Source organism: Monodelphis domestica, chromosome 5 (genome assembly GCF_027887165.1).
Source record: "Monodelphis domestica isolate mMonDom1 chromosome 5, mMonDom1.pri, whole genome shotgun sequence".
Taxonomy (NCBI): Eukaryota; Metazoa; Chordata; class Mammalia; order Didelphimorphia; family Didelphidae; genus Monodelphis; species Monodelphis domestica.
The window spans coordinates 266329792-266354891 of NC_077231.1; the positions used below are offsets into that span (position 1 = coordinate 266329792).

At 35.3% G+C, this 25100-nt stretch overlaps 1 long non-coding RNA gene across 1 annotated transcript in view; it reads right to left on the reverse strand.

Moving 5' to 3' along the window:
- Positions 1 to 13162: 13162 nt before the first annotated feature.
- LOC130454645 (uncharacterized) overlaps positions 13163 to 25100 on the reverse strand; it is a 77291-nt gene continuing 65353 nt past the window's right edge. Inside the window, exons 3-4 of the long non-coding RNA XR_008912433.1 lie at positions 14811 to 14893; positions 13163 to 13343 (exon numbers count right to left, since the gene is read on the reverse strand). This is a non-coding gene — a long non-coding RNA (uncharacterized LOC130454645). The remainder of the gene's footprint in view (positions 13344 to 14810; positions 14894 to 25100) is intronic.

Sequence of the window (25100 nt, forward strand, 5' to 3'; positions counted from 1 at the left end):
TCATTATGATCAGGTTGGATTTATACCAGGAATGCAAGGATGGTTCAATATTAGGAAAAGCATCCACATAATTGACCATATCATCAAGCAAACAAAAAAAAATCACTTGATTTTCTCAATATATGTAGAAAACGCCTTTGACAAACTACAACACTCATTCCTATTGAAAATACTACATAAAATTAATAGGAATTGAAGGGCCTTTCTTAAAAATAATAAATAGTATGTATCAAAATCCATGAGAATAAACTAGAAGTCTTCCCAATAAGATCAGGAGTGAAACAATGATGTCTATAATCACCTCTATTATTTAACATTGTAATAGAAACACTAGCAGTAGCGATTAGAGAAGAAAAAGAAATAGAAGGTATTAAAACAGGCAATGAGGAGACCAAGATCATTCTGTGCAAATAATATAATGGTTACTTAAAGAATCCTAAAGAATCAACTTAAAAGCTAGTGGAAATAATCAACAACTTTAGCAAAGTTTTAGCATACAAAATAAACCCACATAAGTTATCAGCATTTCTATTTATTTCCAACATATCTGAGTAGGAAGAATTAGTTGTCTCTCTTGGAATGGTTTTCTAAATCTACTGTTTTGTTAATGAGAGGTTTCATATTTTCCTCAATTTTTTTTCATTCTTTTGATTTTGTTGTATAGTTTCCTGCTGCCTTGTGAAGTCACTTGCTTCTAATTGTTATCTTCTAGTTTTGAAAGACTTAATTTCATCCCTGGCTTTTTGGTCATCCTTTTCCTTCTTGTCTGACTTTCTTTGGAGTTCATATTTCATCTTCTTTACCTCATCTTTCATATCCTTTGCCTCATCTTTCATTTTCTTTGCCTCATCCTTCATCTCCTTTGCCTCATTTTCAAGCTGATTAATTTTGATTTGCAAGACACTATTTTCTTGTTTTAGTTCAAGTGCCTCTGTTTCCAGATGACTTATCTTGCTTTTAAAATTCTTTGCCCAGTTGTCTTCAGTCTTTCTTAATTGTGTTTTGAATTATATTTTGAGTTATTCCAAAGTCTGGATCTAATTCCCTGGAATTTCTGTGTTTTTGTTTTATGTTTCTTGATCCTCCTCTGTTACTTTTGCACTCGGTTCATTGCCTGGATAAAAGCTGTCAATTGCAATTTCTTTTTCCTCTTTCTGTTGTTTGCTCATATTTGCCCCCTTTTTCTCCCTGCAGTGACCTGGACTCTTGCTCCTCTCATTGTATGTTGGATGTGTGGGTTTGGGCTTTTCTGTCAGCCTTCACCCTTGGAGCTTAGCAAGGCACTCAGAGCAGTCTGTAGAGGAGGGGTGTTAGAGCTTGAGCTTCCCTGCCCTCAGAACACTTGATCAGATTAAACCCAGCTGCCTTGAACTTGTAGTGCTGGGTATGCCTTGAAGCCAAAACCTTGGAAAGGGGTGGGGGGAATAGAGAGTGTCTCTTATGCTGTGACTAGACTGCCTTGTCTGTGTTTCTCCTCAAGCTGCCTCCCAACCTCCCGTGTTCAGAGCCCTGAGATTGGCACAGCTTGGCCCTCAAGGTTCTCTATCCAGACTAGTGCCCTTGCCTGCCCAGAGACTTAGGCCACTGCTGGAGGCTCAGTACTGTGAGTGGGGAAGGGGTCCTGGGACCTTCCTTATTCCTTCCCCTTAAACCCAAGTGTTCTTGAATACAGGATTTTGGGGGACATACTTTTTAAATTGAGTCCAGCAGGAGAGTTCCTTAGCTCTGTCCTGTTGTTAGATTTGGTTTTCAGTCCCCTAGGAGCATTTGGTTTTTAATTGGTGAGGGAGGGTTTTCAGAGGTCTTAATTTTCATTGCCTCTATGATGCCATCTTGACTCCACCTCCACAGCAGCAAGAAATAGAAAGAGAAATTCCATTTAAAATCACCCTAAACAATATAAAATACTGAGGAATCTATCTGCTGAGACAAACAAAGGAACTATATGAACACAACAACAAAACACTTTTCACACAAATAAAACTAGCTCTAAATAATTGGAAAAACATTAAGTACTCATGGGTAGAATGAGCTAACATAATAAAAATTATAATCTTACCCAAACTTATTTACTTATTTAGTGTCATACCCATTGAACTACCAAGAAACTTTTTTACTGAATTAGAAAAAAAAATATAACACGGTTTCATTTGGAAGAAAAAAAGATCAAGGATATTCAGGGAAATCATGAAAAGAAATGTGATGGAAGGTGCCCTAGCAGTACCAGATCTCAAACTATACTATAAAGAAGTGGTCATCAGAACAATATGGTACTGGCTAAGAGACAGAAAGGAGCATCAGTGGAATAGACCTGTGATAAGTAACCTCAGCAAGACTGCCTATGATAAACTCAAAAATCCCAGCTTTTGGGACAAAAATCCACTGTTTTACAAAAACTGCTGGGAAAATTGGAAGACAATATGAGAGAGATTGGGTTTGGATCAACGTCTCACCCTACACCAAGATAAATTCAGAATGGGTGAATGACTTGAATATAAAGCAGGAAACTATAAGTAAATTAGATGATCACAGAATAGTATGCCTGTAAACTTGTCAGACCTTTGGGAAAGGAAAAAATTTGAGACCAAGTAAGAGATAGAAAAAAATTACAAAATGTAAAAGTAATACATTGATTACATTAAATTTAGAAGTTTATGAACAAACAAACCCAATGCAACCAAAATAAGAAGGGAAGCAACAAATTTGGGGTAAAATCTTCATAACAGAAACCTCTGACAAAGGTCTAATTACTCAAATATATAAGGAATTAAATCAATTTTCCACAAAATCAAGCCATTTCCCAATTGATAATTGGACAAGGGATATGAACAGGCAGTTTTCAGCCAAAGAAATCAAAACTATTAATAAGCACATGAAAAAGTGTTCTAAATCTCTTATAATCAGAGAAATTCAAATCAAAACAACTCTGAGGTACCACCTCAAACCCAGCAGATTGGTTAACATGATAGCAAAGTAAAGTAATGAATGGGGAGGGGATGTGGCAACATTGGGGCATTAATGCATTGCTGTTGGAGTTGTGAATTGATCCAACCTTTCTGGAGGGCAATTTGGAACTATGCCCAAAGGGTGCTAAAAGTCTATATGCCCTTTGATCCAGCCACAGCATGGCTGGCTTTATACCCCAAAGAGATAATAAGGGGAAAGACTTGTACAAGAATATTCATAGCTGCACTCTTTGTTGTGACAAAAAAATTGGAAAATGAGGGAATAACCTTCGAGTGGGGAATGACTGAACAAATTGTGGTATCTGTTGGAGACAGAATACTATTTTGCTCAAGAGAATAATGAATTGGAGGAACTCCATGTGAACTGGAATGACCTCCAGGAATTGATGCACAGTGAAAGGAGCAGAACCAGGAGAACATTATATACAGAGGCTGATATACTGTGGTACAATAGAATGTAATGGACTTCTCTAGTAGTAGCAATGTAATGATCCAGGACAATTCTGAGGGACTTATGTATTTTCCATTTGAATATGTTTATTTAGTCAATTTAGGACATTATACCTTGGTTACAGTAATCACATTTTTCCCATCCCTCCCCTCCACCCACCCTTCCTGCAGCCAATGTGCAATTTCATTGGGTATTACTTTTGTCCTTGATCAGAACCTATTTACAAGTTGTTGATGTTTGCATTAGAATGTTCATTTAGAGTCTACATCCCCAGCCATATCCCTTTGATCCATGTAATCAAGCAATTGTTTTCCTTTGGTGTTTCTACTCCCACAGTGTTTCCTCTGAATTTGGATAGTGGTTTTTCTCATAGATTCCTCCAAGTTGTTCAGGGTCACTGCATTGCCACTAATGGAGAAGTCCATTATTTTTTATTGTACCACAGTGTATCAGTCTCTGTGTACAATGTTTTCCTGGTTCTGTTCCTCTCACTCTACATCAATTCCTGGAGGTTGTTCCAGTTCCCAGGGAATCCCTCCACTTTATTATTCCTTTGCACACAATAGTATTCCATCACCAAAATATACCACAATTTGTTCAGCCATTCCGCAATTGAAGGACATCCACTCATTTCCCAATTTTTTTCTACCACAAAGAGCTCAGGTATGAATATTTTTGTATATGTCTTTTTCCTTATTATCTTTTTGAGGAACAAACCCAACAGTCCTATGGCTGGATCAAAGGACACACAGTCTTTTATCGCCCTTTGGGCATAGTTCCAAATTGCCCTCCAGAATGATTGGATCAATTCACAACTCCACCAGCAGTGCATTAATGTCCCAACTTTACCACATCCTCTCCAACATTCATTACTGTCCTTTCCTGTCATGTTAGCCAATCTGCTAGGTGTGAGGTGATACCTCAGAGTTGTTTTGATTTGCATTTATCAGATTATAAGAGATTTAGAACACTTTTTATATGCTTATTAATAGTTTTGATTTCTTTGGCTGAAAACTGCCTGTTCATGTCCCTTGTCCAATTATCAGTTGGAGAATGGTTTGATTTTTTGGACAATTGTTTTAGCTCTTTATAAATTTGAGTAATTAGACCTTTGTCTAGGGTTATTTTAAATGGAATTTCTCTTTCTAATTCTTGCTGCTGAAATGGGTTGGAGATATATAGAAATGCTGAAGACTTATGGGGTTTATTTTGTATCCTGCAACTTTGCTAAAGATGTTGATTATTTCGAATAGCTTTTTGGATGATTCTCTCGAATTCTTTAAGTAGATCATCATGTCATCTGCAAAGTGATAGCTTGGTCTCCTCATTTCCAGTTTTAATACCTTCAATTTCTTTTTTTTCTCTAATTGCTAATTCTTGTGTTTCTAATACAATGCTAAATAATAAAGGTGATAATGGGCATCCTTGTTTCACTCCTGATCTTATTAGGAAGACTTCTAGTTTATCCCCATTGCAGATGATGTTTGGTGATGGTTTTAGATATATACTGTTTATTACTTTTAGGAAAGGCCCTTCTATTCCTATACTTTCTAGTGTTTTCAATAGGAATGAGTGTTGTATTTTATCAAAGGCTTTTTCTGCATCTATTGAGATAGTCATGCAATTTCTGTTGGTTTGCTTATTAATATGGTCAATTATGTGGATAGTTTTCTTAATATTGAACCATCCTTGTATTCCTGGTACGAATCCTACCTGATCATAGTGAATAACCCTTGTGATGACTTGCTGGAATCTTTTTGCTAGTATCCTATTTAAGATTTTTACATCTATATTCATTAAGGAGATTGATCTATAGTTTTCTCTCTCTGCTTTTGACCTGCCTGGCTTTGGGATCAGTATCATGTTTGTGTCATAAAATTAATTTGGTAGAACTCCTTCTTGGCTTATTCTGTCATATAGTTTGTATAATATTGAGATTAGTTGTTCTTTGAATGTTTGATAGAATTCACTTGTGAATTCATCTGGACCTGGGGATGTTTTCTTAGGGAGTTCTTTGATGACTTGTTCAATTTCTTTTTCTGATATGGGGTTGTTTAGGTAATGTATTTCTTCCTCTGTTAGTCTAGGAAATTTATATTTTTGTAAGTATTCATCCATATCACATAGATTGCCAAATTTGTTGCCATATAATTGGGCATAATAGTTTTTAATGATTGCCTTAATTTCATCTTCATTATAGGTGAGGTCTCCCTTTTCATCTTGGATACTGTCAATTTGGTTTTCTTATTTCCATTTCTTAATTAGATTGACCAGTACTCTGTCTATTTAATTTGTTTTTTCAAAGTACTGGCTTCTAGTCTTATTCATTAAATCAATGGTTCTTTGACTTTCAATTTTATTAATTTCTCCTTTGATTTTTAGGATCTCTAATTTAGTCTTCATCTGAGGATTTTTAATTTGTTCACTTTCTAGTGTTTTTTTTTTAATTTGCATGCCCAATTCATTGACCTCTTCCCTCTTTAATTTGTTAATATATGAATTCAAGGATATAAATTTCCCCCTGAGTATTGCTTTGGCTGCATACCATAGGTATTGAAACAATGTCTCATTATTGTCATTTTCTTCAATGAAGTTATTGTTTCTATGATTTGTTCTTTGACTAACCGGTTTTGAAGAATAGTATTGTTCAATTTCCAATTAATTTTTTATTTACCTCTCCATGTACCCTTACTAATTACTATTTTCATTGCATTGTGATCTGAGAAGGTTGCATTTATGACTTCTGTTATTTTGCACTTGTTTGCAATGTTTTTGTGCCCTAATTCATGGGCATTTTTTGTGAATGTACCATTTTCTGCTGAAAAGAGGGTGTATTTCTTTTTGTCCCTATTTATTTTTCTCCACATATCTACTAACTCTGATTTTTCTAAGATTCCATTCACTTCTCTTACCTCTTTCTTATTTATTTTTTGGTATGATTCATCTAGTTTGGATAGAGGAAGGTTCAGGTCTCCCACTAGTATAGTTTTTCTATCTATTTCATCCTTGAGCTCCACTAGTTTCTCTTTTAGAAATTTGGACACTATGCCATTTGGTGCACTCATGTTGAGTACTGATATTTCCTCATTGTCTATACTGCCTTTTATCAGTATGTAATTACCTTTGTAAACCTTAAAATTTCTTAGACTTATGAATGTTGGAAATTTCCCCATTGGGAAATTTCATACTTGAAAAAATTTCCTACTGATAGTAAGAACTCTATTGGAATGTGAAACTCGTTGGCATGGGAGGGTCCTTCTCCTCCCTACTTAAGACTACTTTAGGACAGAAACCTTTTGCTAAACAATGGAAAGGGCTTTGACTTATGCTTAAGCATAGAGCAGGAAGTTCTTTGAGTCATGATTGATTTTAGAATTGATACAATAGAGATACTTGGAATGACAGAACCAGGTCTTGGAAACTACAATCTCCACCCTACTCAGAGTAACAGGATTTAGGAAGGGCTGCAGCAAAGATCAAGATTTAATTATTTGAGAATATGACCTTCAACAGACATGTGCAAAGCCACAGACTTCTGGGCTGTCCTGGGTTAAACTAGAGCCACCATTGGCACAGGGGAGACATAGACAGTGATTGGTAGATGTGAGAACTGAGGGGAGGGAACTTAGATTGTTTGCTTAAAGATAGCAGGGTCTGAGGACTGAGGAGAGTTTTTGCTGAGAAGGAGGAGAGGTTTGGCTCTGAAGGAGGTCTGAGAGGAGAGAGGTCCTGGAGGGAGAGCTCCTGGAGAGGTCTTGAAGGAGGCAGTGGAAGGAGAAATCAGGAGGAGTCAGGAGGAGAATTCTCTGGAAACATTTCTTGAAAGGAGGCTCTCTTGAAGGTGGAGCCTGAGGTTGGCATGAAAAACCTTACCTAGAGAGATCTTGGGTGAGTGATAAAACCAACTAACTGATTTATCTCTTAGGACTGAGGTCTAGGCCTTATTGGCTTGAGACCTTTCATTCTTATTCCTTTCTTACTTTCTCTCTTTTTCTATTGATTAATCAGTGTATTATAAATTAAATTCTCTATAAAACCCAGTTGGCTTGGGCATATTCATAAACTGGGAATATATTCCCTGGCGACCATCTTATATTTATATAATCCCAAGACACAGTAGAAAACATATTTCAGTGGTCATAATTGATATATATATTTCCCTTGCTCCCAAACATTTTAATTATCCCAGTTTGTGGCTCCCACTCTCTTATCTACAACTATTTAATGCTCAAAACTATTTTAAATCTAATACCTTCCCTATCTATTTTAACTAGATTTATTTTTACTTTGGCTTTGTCAGATATCATGATTGTTACTCCTTCCTTATTTTTATCAGTTGATGCCCAATAGGTTTGACTCCATGCTCTTACTTTAACCCTATGCTTATCTACCTTCCTCATGTGTGTTTCTTGTAGACAGCATATGGTAGGATTTTTGATTCTAATTCACTCTTCTATTTGCTTGCTTTTTATGGGTGAGTTCATTCCAATTCTCATTCAGACTTGTGATTACTAGCTGTGAATTTCCCAGCACTTTGATTTATACTCCTGGTCCAGCCTTTTCTTCTTTAACTATTTCCTTCTACATCAATGTTTGTTTTTAATCAGTCCCCCTACTTCCCACCCTAATTTTACTTCCCTTTCTATCCCCCTTCCTCCCCCCTTTATTTTTCCTGGAAACTTTCTAAAAGTACCCCCACCTTCTCCCTCCCTTATACTGCTTCCCTCCACACCAATCCATTTGTTACCCTTCTACTCCCCTATGGGGCTAAAATCTATTCTCTGCCCCAATGGATTGGATGTTCTTGCCTCTTTAGGTCAATTTCAATGCACATAAGAATTGAGTATTTCCTATCTCCAAATTCTTTATATTTCCAGTGTATTGATGGTCTCCCCCCTCATGCCATGAGCTTCTTTGTGACATATAAATTTACCCCCTTTTATTTGTTTTCCCATTTCTTTTAGTATTAACATCTTTTTTTAGCTCTAGTTGTATATATGTAAGTATACATATATATACATATATATATACACATGTATATGCATGTATGCATACATATATCTATATACCTATTTATGTCTTGTCATTTCATCCTATACAGTTTGTCACTGTTCCCTCTAAGTATAATTCTTCTAGCTGCCCAGATGATAGTAATAATTTTTAAGAGTTACCAATGACCTCTTTTCTTATAGGGATACTCATTGAGTCTCTTAAAAAAAGTTTTTTTTCTTTTTTTCCTCTTTTTTAATTACCTTTTGATGATTTTGTTGAGTTCTGTGCTTGGGCATCAAATTTTCTGTTCAGGTCTTGTCTTTTCTTTACAAATTCTTGGAATTCTTCTATTGTTTTGAATGACCATACTTCGCCCTGTAAGAATATAGTCAGTTTTTTTGGGTAGTTGATTCTTGATTGTAGACCTAGTTCCCTTGCTTTCCAGAATATCATATTCCATGCCTTTTGGTCCTTTAGTGTGGATGCAGCCAGATCCTGTGTTATCCTCAATGCGGTTCCATAGTATCTGAATGACTTCTTTTTGGTAGTTTGTAATATCTTTTCTTTGGTCTGATAGTTCTTGAATTTGGCTATAACATTCCTGGGTGTTGTGAGTTTGGTATTAAGTAAAGGAGGTGATCTGTGGATTCTTTCAATCTCCTCTTTTCCCTCTTGTTCTAGAATATCAGGGAAGTTTTCTTGGATAATTTCCTGTAGTATGACTTCTAGGCTTTTTCTTTTGTCATGGCCTTCTGGTAGACCATTGATCCTTAAATTTTCTCTCCTTGAAGGATTTTCTAAATCCTCTATTTTTTGAATGAAATGCTTCATATTTTCCTCAATTTTTTCATTCTTTTGGTTTTGTTTTATAGTGTCCTGCTGCCTTGTGAGGTCACTTAATTCTAGTTGTATTATGTTTCTTAAAGACTGGATTTCATCCCTGACTTTTTGGTTATCCCTCTCATTCTGATCTGGTTTTCTTTGGAATTCATCTTTCCTTATCTTTACCTCATCTCTCATCTCCTTTGTCTCATCTTTCATCTTTTTTGCCTCATCTTTCATCTCCTTTGCCTCATATTCAAACTGGTTGATTTTGGCCTTCAAGAAACTATTTTCTGTTTCTAGATGACTTATTTTAGTTTTTACATTATTTTCCCAATTGTCTTCAGCCTCTCTTAAATGTGTTTTGAATTGCATTTTGATTTCTTCCAAAGTCTGTATTCAATTCATTGGAATTTCTGTTTTATTCCTTGACACCTCCTCTGTTCTATTTGCTCTTTGTTCATTGCCTGTACAGAAGCCGTCTATTGTAATTTCTTTCTTATTTTTCTGTTGTTTTCTCATATTTACCCCTTCTTTGCTCCCCATATTTGTCTGTGCTCTTGCCCCTCTCATTTTTTGGTTTTGGGGCTTTCTGTTAGTCTCCCTTCTTGGTGTTTTGTCAGATCTCTCAGTACAGTCTGTAGGGGAAGGTTGTTGGAGTTTTAACTTCCTTGTCCTCTGGAGGCTTTTGATTGGATTAAAGTCCAGCAGTCTGTGATGGAGGGATATTGGAACCTGGACTTCCCTGACCTCTGAAGCCTTTTGATGGGATTAAGTTCAGCTGGGTTGGTCTTTATGTACCCTGAGGCCAAAACCTCCTGGAAGGCTGGAGCAATATGGAGGGTCTCCACCACTCTGAGCAGGCTGCCCACTCTGTTCTCCCTCTCCAGCTCCTTCCCTGCCACCTGTGTTTGATACTCTGAGCCTGGCACAGACCTGCCCACAAGATACACCCTCCAGACCAGTGCCTTTGCCTGCCCAGAGGTTCCTGCTGCCCCTGGAGGATTAGAGCTCTATGTGGGGGAGGAGGTGTCCTTGGACCTTCCTTCTGCTTTCCACTTATACCCAAGAGTTCTTGGATTCTGGCTTTTGGGCAGACCTTTTGAATTGAGTCCAGATACAGGGTTCCTTTGCTATCTTGTTTTTAGGTTTGATTTTCAGTACCTTCAGAGCATTCAGTTTGTGATCAATAAGGAAGGGTTTTCAGATGTCTGAACTTTTGCTGCCTCTATGCCGCCATCTTGACTCCACCCCCCCTGAGGGACTTATGAGAAAGAACACTATCCACATCCAAAGGAAGAACTGTGGGAACAGAAACACAGAAGAAAAACAACTGTTTGATCACATGGGTCAATGTTGATATGATTGGGCATATAGACTGTAAATGATCACCCTATAGCAAACATCAACCATAGGAAAATAGGTTTTCATTAAGGACACATGTAAAATCCAGTGGAATTGAATGACTGGCTACTGGAGGGGGTTGGAAGAGAGAAGGGAAAGAAGATGACTCTTGTAACCAAGGAAAAATATTCTAATTTGATTAATTAAATAAAATTTTCAAAAAAAAGAAATATTAATGATGGGTATGGAAATATAACAGCAAATTAGTGGCATTCTGATATTATTAGGGCAAGAAAAAGCTTTCAATGCCTTAGATGTGTCATCTATTTCAGATTTATGGAAAGACAGATAAGCCAGGCATGTTGACATACCTATTTAATCCTATCCTTTCTACTTGAACCTTGGAATTCTGAGCTACAGTGGGCCAAAACAATTTTGTGTCTAAAATAAGTTTGGTAATGATATGATATACTAGTAGGAATTATAAGAGATAAATTAAACCAGAGTGCTATGAAATTGAATTCTTTATTTTCTTTATTTTGAGTTAATCAATCAAGAAACCGTTGCTTAGGACTTTGTTAGACACAAATTCATAAGTCACCTATTTAGAGACCTCTACCCTTTTAACTCAGTCATATATGTGTCAATCCTTTGATAAGAATTTGTACCACCAGAGGACTAGAGGTCAATCCCACAGACATTGCCTCTGTGGGCACTGCCAGGACATTTTGAAGCTGTGATTGACCCCTGTGAAGAGGGAAAGGGACATGAATTGACCTGTAATGAAGGACTATAAAAAGTTTGGAACTTCCTGTCCTCAGCACTTCTCCTTTGGACTTCTTCTTTGGAGGACTGTTCCTTGGGACTTCTCCTTTGAATTTCTTTTGGGGACTTCTGGCTTGTAGAGAGTCCTGCCTTGGTAGTTTTATGAGGAGACTCTCTCAGCTCTTTGGCACTTCTGTGGGACACTCACTTCAGCATGAATTCTGTGGAGAATCTCTCTTTCTTGGATCCTGCATTGCCTTGATGATGAGTGTGAATTTTAAAACTACTCCACCCCATTCAGACTGTACTTTAGAAGATTTGATTTAGCTATTTCCTGATTAGTAACAATGGTGATACTTGGTTTAACAGAATCAATTCTTGGGAACTCTACATTTCTCCACCCTATTTACTTTAACAGGTTCAGGAATGTCTGCACCATACTCAAGGATTAAGTATTTGAGAAAATGGCCTTCCACAGACATGTGCAGAAATAGTGGACAGACCTCTGGGCTCTCCTACTAACATTTGTACAGATGAAATGCAGGAAAGTGATGTAAAACTATCTATATAGGGCAAGTCACTTGCTCTCTTCAGTCTCTTTTCCTGGAGAGGTATCTCTGGCTTGCAGCATGCTAAGCATTCCAACATCTTGGCATGGTGGCAACTATTTGTCTGGGTTTTGGTGGTGAGTTTTCCCTTGAGCTAATTCAAGTTCAGGCATCTTGGCTGAACCTTCTTGGAGTTCAATCTAATTCCTTCCTCCTTCAAACTCCAAATCCTTACTTTCTAGATCCCCTAATCTTCCTACCCGGTACAAGCCAGCAGTATAAAGTCCTACACCCTTTCCTTTCACTTGTTCTTAATCTCTTTCAATATATTAATTAAATCACCATAAAATTTCAGACAGACTTGGGTATCTTTATTTTATTATTTGGGATATCTATGGCGACCAATAATTAATATAATTTAGGTCACAACGCTAAAATTATCCTTTACAGTTTTGGCAACCACGGAGGGAAAGTCACACCAGAGAAAAGGATTAGGAAAGTTAAGAAGATTGAGGGTATTTCTTCACAACCAATGTGGTCAGCCAAAACTGTAAAGGATAATTTTAGCGTTGTGACCTAAATTATTTTATTTATTGGTTGCCATGGATATCCCAAATAATGACTTGAACTTCCATTTGGAGATTGAAACTTTGTCAGGGAGCAAGCTGAAATTCATTGGATCAGCACTTAGGGTAGGCTAAGCAACTCCTTACCTCTTTCCTACCTACATTTCATACTTTAACTCTTTCTCCTCCTTGTAATAAATAAAAGCTGCTAAGATTTTTTTTCTGATTTACAGATAATATTTTGAATTTGGCTACCACAACATTGAATTTATAACTCTCTTATTTATTCAAAACCTCAGGGTAACCCTTACAGTGCCAAAGGAGGGATAAACTTGGACGTGTAAGGAATAAGAAAGAGTAAAACCACTTATTTATCAGAGCTAGGATCTGGCCCATGTTGGAAGAGAGAGAGAAAACAGGGAGAACGAGAGACCTGAAGAGTATTAGAAAACATAGAGGCATTGTGATCTCCAATGATGCAGTAAATTACAACACTGAAGGAAATAATTTTTACAACTTTAACATTATATTCTTAAATTAAGATGTGTTGCCACCAGGTAGGCATTGATGCCTTGGTTATGATTTTGTAATCTAGATTCCCAGAAATATAATTAAGGGAGAGATATTTTCAGGAAATTTTCTATTCCATTTTTTTTATTATGAATGTATTGGCTCCACTAGAAATTGAACTATTGAATAACAGAATAAAATAAAAAAGATATACACATAGAGCACAATTTAAAGAAACATTCATTCCTACTCACCATTAACTAAAATTCTTTGTAATGGGCTCCACTATAGTACTTGAATTTCTTTGGAGACCTCTAAAAAACCACCAAAGGAAAGTCTCAGTCTGCCTTTCTTCTTAGTCTCTGCATTTCCTAAGGGACTAGAAACAGAAAAAAAGAAAAATATGAGGAAATGTCCTATTGTGTTTATAACATGAAATGCTTTTTGTCTACATAATTATCTATCTTTTTTGTTTTTGAGAGGAAATCATTGCTTCCCTCTCAAAACAAATATTCATCTTGCTTACATAAAATTCGTCAAAAACTTCCAGTACCCATAGTTAGAGAGAACCTCTTCTGTGCAGAAGGACTTGGAGTCATAGAATCTATTACACCTGAAATCAAATACCTCAATGCATGTATGATTTCACGTGAGTCCACCCTCCAGCAAATCAAATTACAATTGATCGAAGCTTATATGTTCTATGCAATTCTTTTCCATATTCCCTGACCATAGGACACCTACCCACATGAGGAGGGACCTTCCTTTATATCCCTTGAATGGATTCCAGTGAAGCACATGAGCAGACATTTGATTATTCTTAGTGACAAATTTCTCCATCAACATCTTTTATGTCACTACTATGAAAATCAATTTAAAAAACCCATTTAAAACAGAAGAGAGAGGTAATTTCTCTGTGGAAGTAGACCACCAAGTCATTCTCTTTGATAATGAAATGGAATATTTGATGCACTGAAACCAGTGGTTATTTGGGGTTACAATATATATATATATATATATATATATATATATATATTTCTCAATTGAAATGATTATTATTGGAGTGATCTTTAAGTTTAGACTCCATAATTTTTACCCTTTCTCTCTGTCATACCACCATCCATCTTTATTCTATCTTTGTTTCCAATTTATTAAAACATTTCTTTGCATCCTTAATTCACTCATCTGATTTGTAATTTGTAACAGTCTTCTGAATATTTTATCAGCTAATTCATTTCTGTCATTCACATCAACTGGAGAAACCAACAATGATTTGATTTCTTTTCTGGTCAAATGTAAAATCAGAGTTCTCATTTTGCAAAGTAAAGTATAACCCATGTTTGGATTTGATAGTCTTTAAATGAGCTTAAAGGATAAACTAGAAATGCCAACTTATTAGGTTAGATACCATTTGACAAAACCATCAGTTAAAATGTAGTGATTAAATACTTTTTGAATGCTGTCTAAATAAAGTATTTGATACATTTTTAATGGAATGGAAGACTAGAGGAGATAAGATTTTAAGTAAAAATAAAATACCAAAATCTAATAGGGGAAATTACTACTAGTGAAAAGAGAAGCAGCTGTTCAGAGTCAGGCTGACCAGGGTTCAAATTGAACTTCAAACACTTCTTAATTGTATGACCTTGGACAAGGCATTTAATTTCTGATTTGTCTGACAAAAAGATTCACTGGATCCATTGGAGAAGGAAATGACCAGCCTCTCCTTGCCATGAAAGTTCAATAGATAGAAATGATCCAAAAAGTTGAACATTACTGAATAATAACAAAGCTGGGGAAAAAAAAAAGATCTAATTATGTAAAATATTTACACATTCTCTCTTACCTTCTACCTCTATTTTTAGTTAAAATCCAACCAAATATTTTCCTTCTGAATTTATTTCATCCTTTTATTTCTGTGTCTGAAATCTTAAAAAAAACAATAAGCAAACAAAAATACGATATTAGTATTTTTTTATTCAGGACTTTCTCTGCTTGATGAGAGACAGCATAAGGCGGAATTCTGGAAGTAGAATTCAACCTTGGATTGACGCCATTTTGAATTTGCTCCTGCTCTGCTGTGTAACCATCAAGTTATTTAACTTTGAAATCCAGTTTCCTTGGTTTTAATAATAATAGCTAAAAAATAAGATATCACATTAAGATTTGCAGGCTTTACATGTATTAATTTGAAGTTCTGATTATGAAACCCTAAGCAAGAAGCTAAATATATCTTTGGTTGGAGTTTTAACCTCATATATATGAACTGGTACTTTTAAAAAGATTTTATGAATATTTCAATATAATAAGTTTCCTATACATATTTTAAAGTATTTTTACTTATACTTTTAAAAAATCTAGAGCCAAAGGGGAACCATGACACAGAAAAAAATAAGTCCTATCTCATTAGGGTTAACCATAATCCTATTGTGGTTACAGATAGCCATTGAGTTCTATGTCTCTCTAATCTATCTATCTATCTATCTATCTATCTATCTATCTATCTATCTATCTGTCTGTCTGACTGTCTATCTATCTATCTATCTATCTATCTATCTATCTATCTATCTATCCCTCTATTTTTCTATCTCTACATACATATATACAACACAATAAATGAATGGTTGAAGTGGGAAAAAACATTTATCAAACACATTCCAAGCATGGCAGTATTCCCTCTGATCACATGCAAGCTTCTCATAGGCAGGGATTGTTCCCTTTAATTTTGTTTCCTCATCATCTGGCATAGTATCTGGCATATATAGTAAGTGCTTAATCAATTTGTTGTGACTAATAAATGTACATATTGGCCATATATAAAGTGGCCCCAAACTTTTAATGGATCAAACTTTACTAAGTGTTTTGGAACACACTACATATGTAAATATTCATATACACATAATTTGTTATATTTTATGAAAATTTAATCATATATAAGATTTTAAATTTCAGTTCATCTTGTTCTCTCTTTCACAGATCTTTCACAGATTGAAATACAGAGAGAGCTTATGAAGGGGTGATGGAAGCAATACAAATATTTGAATATGTCTAGGGTAAGCAAGGCTTATACTGACTGCTCATCAAGGGCCAGGTACATTTAATTTTAATCTTAATTCACTTACTGCATCTTAGATAGAAAGCACAAGAAATATTGGCACATTATTATGGAATTCAGACCTTAGGAAATAAAGTTCTAGCATAGGAGATGGTAATGGGTATTAAAGATAGAGGGTATTAAAGAGAAAGCCAGTTTTCAGAATGTAGAGGGATATATATATATATAAAAGGAAGTATTCAAGGTCAAAGTAGAGTTTAATAACAATAGACCCAGAAATCCAGAAGATACAATGGAAGAGTTGAAGAAAATAAAAAAGGATTGAGAAGCCATAGGAACTGGGTCTTATTCAGTTGTTCCAGTCATGCCTGACTCTTTGTGAACCCTTTTATTATAAAAGATACTAAAGTAGCTTGCCATTGCCTTCTCCAGTTCATTTTACATATAAGGAAACTGAGGAAATGGAGTTATGTGATTTGTCCCTAGCTAAACAGCTAGGGAGTGAATGAGGCCAAATTTTAACTCACAAAGATGAACTACTTAGTGAAAATAGTACAAAATGTGTTTTAAACTAGGAAGATAGTGCCTCTAAATGATAGATATTAGAAGAGATCATTTAGAAACAATATGGAATAATTTTCTAGCTCTAGGGCAAAAGAAATATTGGATAGTCAGAACTTTGCAAAATAGAATCATCTCAAATACAAGTGCCAAATCAATCATCTTAAGGAACTGTAATAGTTCATTGTTCTGTAATATATTCAAGTTTTTAAAATGCAATTATTCCCATTGTATGGAATACACTAAAGTTTACTATGACAGAGTTCATCATAGTGTGGAAAGCAATTGAATTCTTAATGGTTGGGTCAGTTAAGTAAAAACTGAGAGGTCTACCAAAATAAGCATTACTGAATATGGACCTGGTGATGGACTGATTATTATCAGTTAGTTGAGGACCAGCCTAGCAATGTTGGAAAACCTTTTTAGTGGGTTGAATAAAAAGTGTTGGTTTTTATTTCCTCCAACCATACAACTCTCCAAAACAATATATTAAGTTGTAGACAATTATCATCCATACTGGCATGAACATCTATAAATCCAGTAAAACAATAAAGTATAGATGAAAAGATTGAGTTTAATGAATTTTGAAATTACTAGACCAGGATGAAAGAGCTAGTAAATAGGGAGCCTGGAACCAAATTCAACACCATCTTGCCTATATAAGGCAATCAATATTTCCTAAAAGAAGTCCTGGATAGAAAGGAGCATACATTCTTTTAGTGGAAAAAGTATTGACTTGGATCCAGAGAAGCTTGGTTGAAACCTTTCCTCTACTACCTTTTGGTTTGGCTTTGGACAAATCTCTTCAACTCTCAGGACTTCAGTTCCTCACTTATGAAATAAGGAGACATAATTAGGTGACTTCTAAAGTCCTTTAATTTTAAATATGTGAGCTATTATTCTTTGATATCTTCTTCAGGCTGAATAGTTCTTCTGCCTGTGATTTAGTCCTCCTTTTCCCCATTTTCTGGATGTGTAAAATCTTTTATTCTCAGCTCTTCATCTTCTCCAAGTTCTCCATTGTTTTTTAATTAATTGTCTAAGGAAGAATCACTCTAGTATTTCAGAGCTATAAGACTTATAGATGATTGAGTCTTACTCAAAATTTGCCACTGAGTGGTCAGCTTCACTGCCCTCTAATATTTGCGCTTAAGGTGCAGAACTCATAGATCTAAAACACGCCTGTATAATTGGCAAGGATAAAAAGTCAACACTTTATACGGATTTTGGTATGCTTTTGGCATTTGTCACTCAGTCAGAATGCTATGGCTCCAGAGAGGATTTTTAACCTCAGCTGGAAAATCTATAGCTAATGCAGAAATCATTAATGAAGTTCTTTCTGCTCTCCAGCTGCCCAAAGCCCTAGCTGTAGTTCATTGCTCTGCCCATACAGGGGGCACTGACCTTGTCTCTAGGGGAAATGATCAAGCAGATGCCTCTGCAAAGCAAGCAGCCATAGAGGGGCCTGAATTAATTTTATCATTAACAACCACTGATGATGTCAATTTATCACTTTCCTATAATGAAAAGGAAGTGGAAAAATGGAAGCAAAAATTCAAAGTAAAACAGATTAATGGAGCATGGGTGTCATCTGAAGGAAAATCCCTGATCCCTAGAAATTTCTATCACTAGATTTGCTAATCTTTTCATAAAATGATCACATAAGTTTAATACACACACACACATATATGTATACTTGATATGATATCAATGCATACCCAAAAGCTTTAAACTGTGGGAACCTGCCATTTATTGATAAAATGTTATGGGACTAGTGATTAAGGTTTGTGTCTGATTCTAGGAAATGGGATAAAAACAAGGAGCACAAACTTAACGTGAATAGTGCCAAAAAGAGCACACAGGTTAAAAAAAATTAGTGTGAGACTCGAGGTTACGACGCTTGACATATGTTAAGTCGTAGGACTTCCTTGTATCTACACTCTTTGTGAAGTACTCAGACAAGTACCAAAAGTTTGACTATCATCCTGGCTCCCCATATCCCTGAGAAAGACAAAAAAATCAGACCAGGGAATGACACTTCGCTATCAAAATGAAATTCTAGTACTTTTCTTCTCATAGTATGGCAACTTCCTGTAGTCTTGCCTGCAAGTGGGTAACTGAAATATTACTGCATTCTGTCTTACAGACTGGTGGGATAGAAATTACTTTAAAATGGACCTGTACAAGGGCCTATTATGAGTTTATTCTTGTTTACTCAACATTTTATATACATAGATTTTGATATTTTGATTCTGATTTTGAATTTTCCTTCTTTCTCCCAAAAGTTTAAGTTTCTTCCATTTTTTTCTTTATTTTTTGCTTTTTGTTTTTCTTTTTCCTCTTCTTTTGATAATTGACTCCTACAACCCCATAACTCAACCATGCATCCTGAGCTGAACTGGATGTTTATTAACACCCACTTTTGGGGGTGGGATATATTTTAATAAAAATCCAAGATTTTGAAATTTTGTTTGAGGAAAGATCTTCAAGGAAGAAGCTTGCAAACTCCTAAATCCAGAGAACAAACTGTTGCAGAAAGATGCCAGAAAACCTACACACATCAAGAAGATCCAGAACAAACTTTGGGTGTGATTTATTGAAGTGAAGTTGGACTAGTCAATTTGGGAGAATCATATTATTTCATTTCCAATTAATTTTTGATTTAGCTCTCCATGTACACTTACTGATCATTATTTTTATTGCCTTATGATCTGAAAAGGTTGCATTTACTATTTCTGCTTTTCTGCAGTTGTTTGCCATGTTTTTTGACCTGGTATATGGTCAATCTTTGTGAATGTGCCATGAGCTGCTGAAAAGAAGGTGTATTCCTTTTTGTTCCTATTTATTTTTCTCCATATATCTACTAACTAGTTTTTCTAAGATTTCATTCACCTCTTTTACCTCTTTCTTATTTATTTTTTGATTTGATTTATCTAAATTTGATAGTAATAGGTTCAGGTCTCCCACTAGTATAGTTTTACTATCTATTTCCTCCTTCAATTCCACTAGCTTTTCCATTAGAAATTTGGGTGCTATACCATTTGGTGCATACATGTTGATTAGTGATATTTCCTCATTATCTATACTCCCTTTTATCAGGATGTATTTACCTTCCCTATCCCTTTTAATCAGGTCTCTTTTTACTTTGGCTTTGTCAGATATCATGATTGCAACTCCTGCCTTCTTTCTATCAGTTGGGGCCCAATAGGTCTTGCTCCACCCTTTAATTCTGACTTTGTGACTATCTACTTGCCTCATGTGTGTTTCTTTTTTTCTTTTTTCTTTTTTTTTAAACCCTTACATTCTGTCTTGGAGCCAATACTGTGTATTGGCTCCAAGGCAGAATAGTGGTAAGGACTAGGCAATGGGGGTCAAGTGACTTGCCCAGGGTCACACAGCTGGGAAGTGTCTGAGGCCAGATTTGAACCTAGAACCTCCTGTCTCTAGGCCTGGTTCTCAATCCACTGAGCTACCCAGCTGCCCCACCTGTGTGTTTCTTGTAGACAACATATGGTAGGATTCTGGATTCTAATCCATTCTCTTATTCATCTACGTTTTATGGGTGAGTTCATCCCATTCATGTTCAAAGTTATGATTGTCACTTTTGAATTCCCTAGCATTTTGATATCCTTTCCTAGTTCTGACCTTTATTCTTTTGCTATATCCTTTTAAACCAGTGGTTTACTTTCAGTCAATCCCCTTATTCCCCTCCCTTGATATGCTTCCCTTTCTCTCCCCTCCCTTTTTGTTCCCTTCTTGTTTTTTTTAGGATCTGTTAAGTTCCCTCCTCCCTCTCCTTCCCTCCCTTTTTTATCTCTTTTACCCTACCCTCTTAGTTTTCCCTTCTTCCTTACCCTGTAGGATAAGATAGACTTCAAGATCCCAATGGATTAGATGCTCTTCCCTCTCAAAATTGATTTCACTGAGAGTAATATTTGAGTATTACCTATTAGCATGTTCTTCCTCTCCCTCTTATAAGAGTATTCTTCCCCTCCTCTTCCCATGTGTATCTTTGTGTGACAAAGATTATTCTATTTATTTTATTTTTTCAGATATCTCTTAGTACCATCATCAATTCCCCCTCACCCTTTTATATTGTTTTATGTCCTTTAATGCCCCAATCATTTCCTATGAATGATTATTTTACTATAATAATGAAAACATTTTTGAGAGTTACATATAACATCTCCCCCACATATTAATATATATAATTTGATCTAATTTTAGCCCTTAAAGAAGAGAGTTTGAATGAAAAAAAGAAAAAAACATTTTTCTCCTTTTCCTTCTCTTTCATATTTACCTTTTCATGCTTTTCTTGATCTTTGTGTTTGGATATCAAACTTTCCACTTAATTCTGGTCTTTTCCTTACAAATACTTGGAAATCTTCTATTCTGTTGAATGTCCATACCTTCCCCTGGAAGTATATAGTCAGTTTTGATGGATAGGTGATCCTTGGTTGAAGACCCAGTTCTCTTGTCTTTCTGAATATCGTGTTCCAGGCCTTGTGGTCCTTTAGTGTTAAAGCTGCCAGATCTTGTGTGATCCTGATTGGTGTTCCTTTGTATCTGAATTGCTTCTTTTGGCTTCTTTTAGGATTTCCCCCTTAGTTTGAAAACTCTGGAATTTGGCAATTACATTTCTGGGAGTTGTTTTTGGGGAGTTGAGTGTAAAGGGTGTTCTATGAACTCTTTCAATGTCTATTTTGCCTCCTTGGTCCAGAACTTCAAGGTAGTTTTCTTGGATGGCATAAACATAAAATATCTCACTGAAAAGATGACAGATCAGGAAAATAGAGCACAAAGAAAAATTTGAGAATCATCAGTTTACCTGAAAACCCAGAAATAAACAGAAATTTTGCAATCATACTACAAGAAATTATCCAAGAAAATTGCCCTCATGTTCTTGAAAAAGGGGGCAAAACAGACATTGAAAGAGTTCATAGAACACCCTCTACATTAAATCCTCAAAAGATAACTCCCAGAAACATAATTGCCAAATTCAAGAGCTTCCAAGCTAAGGAGAAAATTTTCAGTTATCAAGGAACACTAATCAGGATTACAGAAGATCTGGCAGCTTCCACACTAAAGGACCACATATTCAGAAAGGCAAAAAAATTGGGTCTTCAACTAAGGATCACCTATCCATCAAAACATCCAGGGGAAAATATGGGCATTCAACAATATAGAAGATTTCCAAGTATTTGTAAAGAAAAGAACAGAATGAAGTGGAAAGTTTGATAACCAAACACAAAAATCAAGAGAAATATGTAAAGGTAAATAAGAAAGAGAGGGAAAGGGGGAAAATGTTTTTTATTCAAACTTTCTTCTTTCAGGGATTCAATAAGATCAAATTATTTATATTAGTATATGGGGAAAATGCTATTTGTAACTCTCAAAAATTATATTCACTATTATAGTAATTAGAGGAATCATTCACAGGAAGAGATTGGGGTAATAAGTGCTATAAGATTATATGCAACAAAAAAAAGAAAAAGGGAGGGGAAAATCGAAGATGGCATCAAAAGATACTAAAAGTAATAAAATAAATAGTATAATCTTTATCACACAAAGATACATATGGGAAGGGGAGGTGAAGAAAACTCTTATAAGAAGGAGAGAGAGTGCCCATAGGTAATACTTAAATCTTACTCTCAGTGAAATCAATTCTGAGAAGGAAGAGCATCTAGATCCACGGGGGTATTGAAATCTGTCTTACCATACAGGGAAAGTAAGAAGGGAAAACTGGGGGGCAGAAGACAGGGAGCACAAAAAGGAGGGAAAAAAGGGGGAGGGAACTTAAGAGACCCCCCCAAAATAAGGGAGGGGATGGAAAGGGAAACTTATTAAGGGCGGGAATTAGGGGGACTGATTAAAAGCAAACCAGTGGTTTAAAAGGATAAAGCAAAAGAAGAAAGGATAGAACTAGGAGAGGATATCAAAATGCTTGGGAATACACAAGTGGCAATCATAACTTTGAATGTGAATGGGATGAATTAACCCATAAAAAGAAAAAAATATAGGAAAAATACAGCAATCAGAATCCCAGAACATGTTGTCTGCAAGAAACACACTTGAGGTGAGTAGACACTCACAAGGTTATAATTAAAGGTTGGAGAAAAAATTTATTGGACTTCAACTGATAGAAAGAAGGCAGGAGTTGAAATCATGATATCCAAAAAGCCAAAGTAAAAATAGATCTGATTAAAAGGGATAGGGAAGTTAACTACATCCTGATAAAAGCCATTATAGATAATGAGGAAATATCACTAATAAACATGTATGCACCAAATGGTATAGCATCCATATTTCTAAAAGAGAAACTAGTGGAGTTGAAGGATGAAATAGATAGTAAAACTATACTAGTGGGAGATCTGAACTTACCACTATCAAATTTAGATAAATTAAATAAAAATAAATAAGAAAGAGGTAAGAGATTTGAATGAAATCTTAGAAAAATTGGAGTTAATAGATATATAGAGAAAAATAAATAAGGACAAAAAGGAAATAACCTTATTTTCAGCAGTACATGGTACATTCACAAATATTAACCATGTACTAGGTTATAAAATATGGCAAACAAATGCAGAAAAGCAGAAATAATAAATGCAACTTTTTCAGATCATAACACAATAAAAATAATAATCAGTAAGGGTACATGGAGAGGCAAATCAAAAATTAATTGGAAATTAAATAATATGATTCTCCAAAATCAGTTAATTAGAGAACAAATCATAGAAAGAATTAATAATTTCACTGAAGAAAATGACAATGATGAGACATCCTTTCAAAATCTATAGGAAGCAACCAAAGCAATACTCAGCGGGAAATTTATATCCTTGAGTTCATATATTAATAAATTAGGGAGGGCAGATGTTGCCTAAACTAACAGAGGGAGAAATAGACTACCTAAACAACCCCATATTAGAAAAAGAAATTGAACAAGCCATCAAAGAACTCCCTAAGAAAAAATCCCCAGGTCCAGTTGGATTCACAAATAAATTCTATCTAACATTCAAAGAACAACTAATCTCAATTTTATACAAACTATTTAAAAGAATAAGCAAAGAAGGAGTTCTCCCAAATTCCTCCTTTGACACAAATATGGTACTGATTCCAAAGCTAGGCAGGTTAAAACAGAGAAAGAAAACTATAGACCAATCTCCTTAAAGAACATACAAAAGCCTTAAATAGAATACTAGCAAAAATAATCCAGCAAGTCATAACAAGGGTAATTCATTATGATCAGGTAGGATTTATACCAGTAATGCAAGGATGGTTTAAATTTTGGAAAACCATCCACATAATTGACCATATCAACAAGCAAAACAACAAAAATCACATGATGATATCAATAGATGAAGAAAAACACCTTTGACAAAATACAACATTCATTCTTATTGAAAACACTAGGAAATATAAGAATAGAAGGGCCTTTCCTAAAAATAATAAACAGTATGTATCTAAAAACATCAGCAAACATCATTGGCAATGAGGATAAACTAGATGCTTTCCCAATGAGATCAGGAGTGAAACAAAGATGCCCATTATCACCTCTATTATTTAACATCGTACTAGAAACACTAGCATTAGCAATTAGAGAAGAAAAAGACATTGAAGGTATTAAAACTGGCAATGAGGAGACCAAGCTATTCACTCTTTGAGGATGATATGATGGTCTACTTAAAGAATCCTAGAGAATTAACTAAAAAGCTAGTGGAAATAATCAACAACTTTAGGAAAGTTGCAGGATACAAAATAAACCCACATAAGTCATCAGCATTTCTAGATATCTCTAACACATCTCAGAAGCAAGAATTAGAAAGAGAAATTCCATTAAAAATCACCCTAGACAATATAAAATACTTGGAAATCTATCTGCTGAGATAACCACAGGAACTATATGAACACCACTACAAAACACTTTCCACATAATTAAAACTAGATCTAAACAATTGGTAGAACATTAAGTGCTCATGGGTAGGATAAGCTAACATAAAAATGACCATCTTACTCCAACCTATTTACTTATTTAGTGCCATACCTATCGAACTACCAAAATTTTTTTTCCCTAATTAGAAAAAAAATTATAAAGTTAATTTGGAAGAACAAAAGACAAAGGAAATCCTGAGAAGTAATGAAAAAATATGAAGGAAGTTGGCCTAGCAGTAACAGATCTTAAACTATACTATAAAGCTGTGATCATCAAAACAATATAGTACCGGCTAAGAGACAGAAAGAATGATCAGTGGAATAGTCTTGGGGTAAGTGACCTCAGCAAGACAGTCTATGATAAGCCCAAAGATCCCAGCTTTCAGACAAAAATCCACTATTTAATAAAAACTACTGGGAAAATTGGAAGAAAGTGTGGGAGAGATTAGGTATGGCTCAACAGCTCACACACTACACCAAGATAAACTCAGAATGGGTAAATGACTTGAACATAAAGAAGGAAACTATAAGTAAATTAGGTGTACACAGAATAATATACATGTCATATCTTTGGGGAAGGAAAGATTTTAA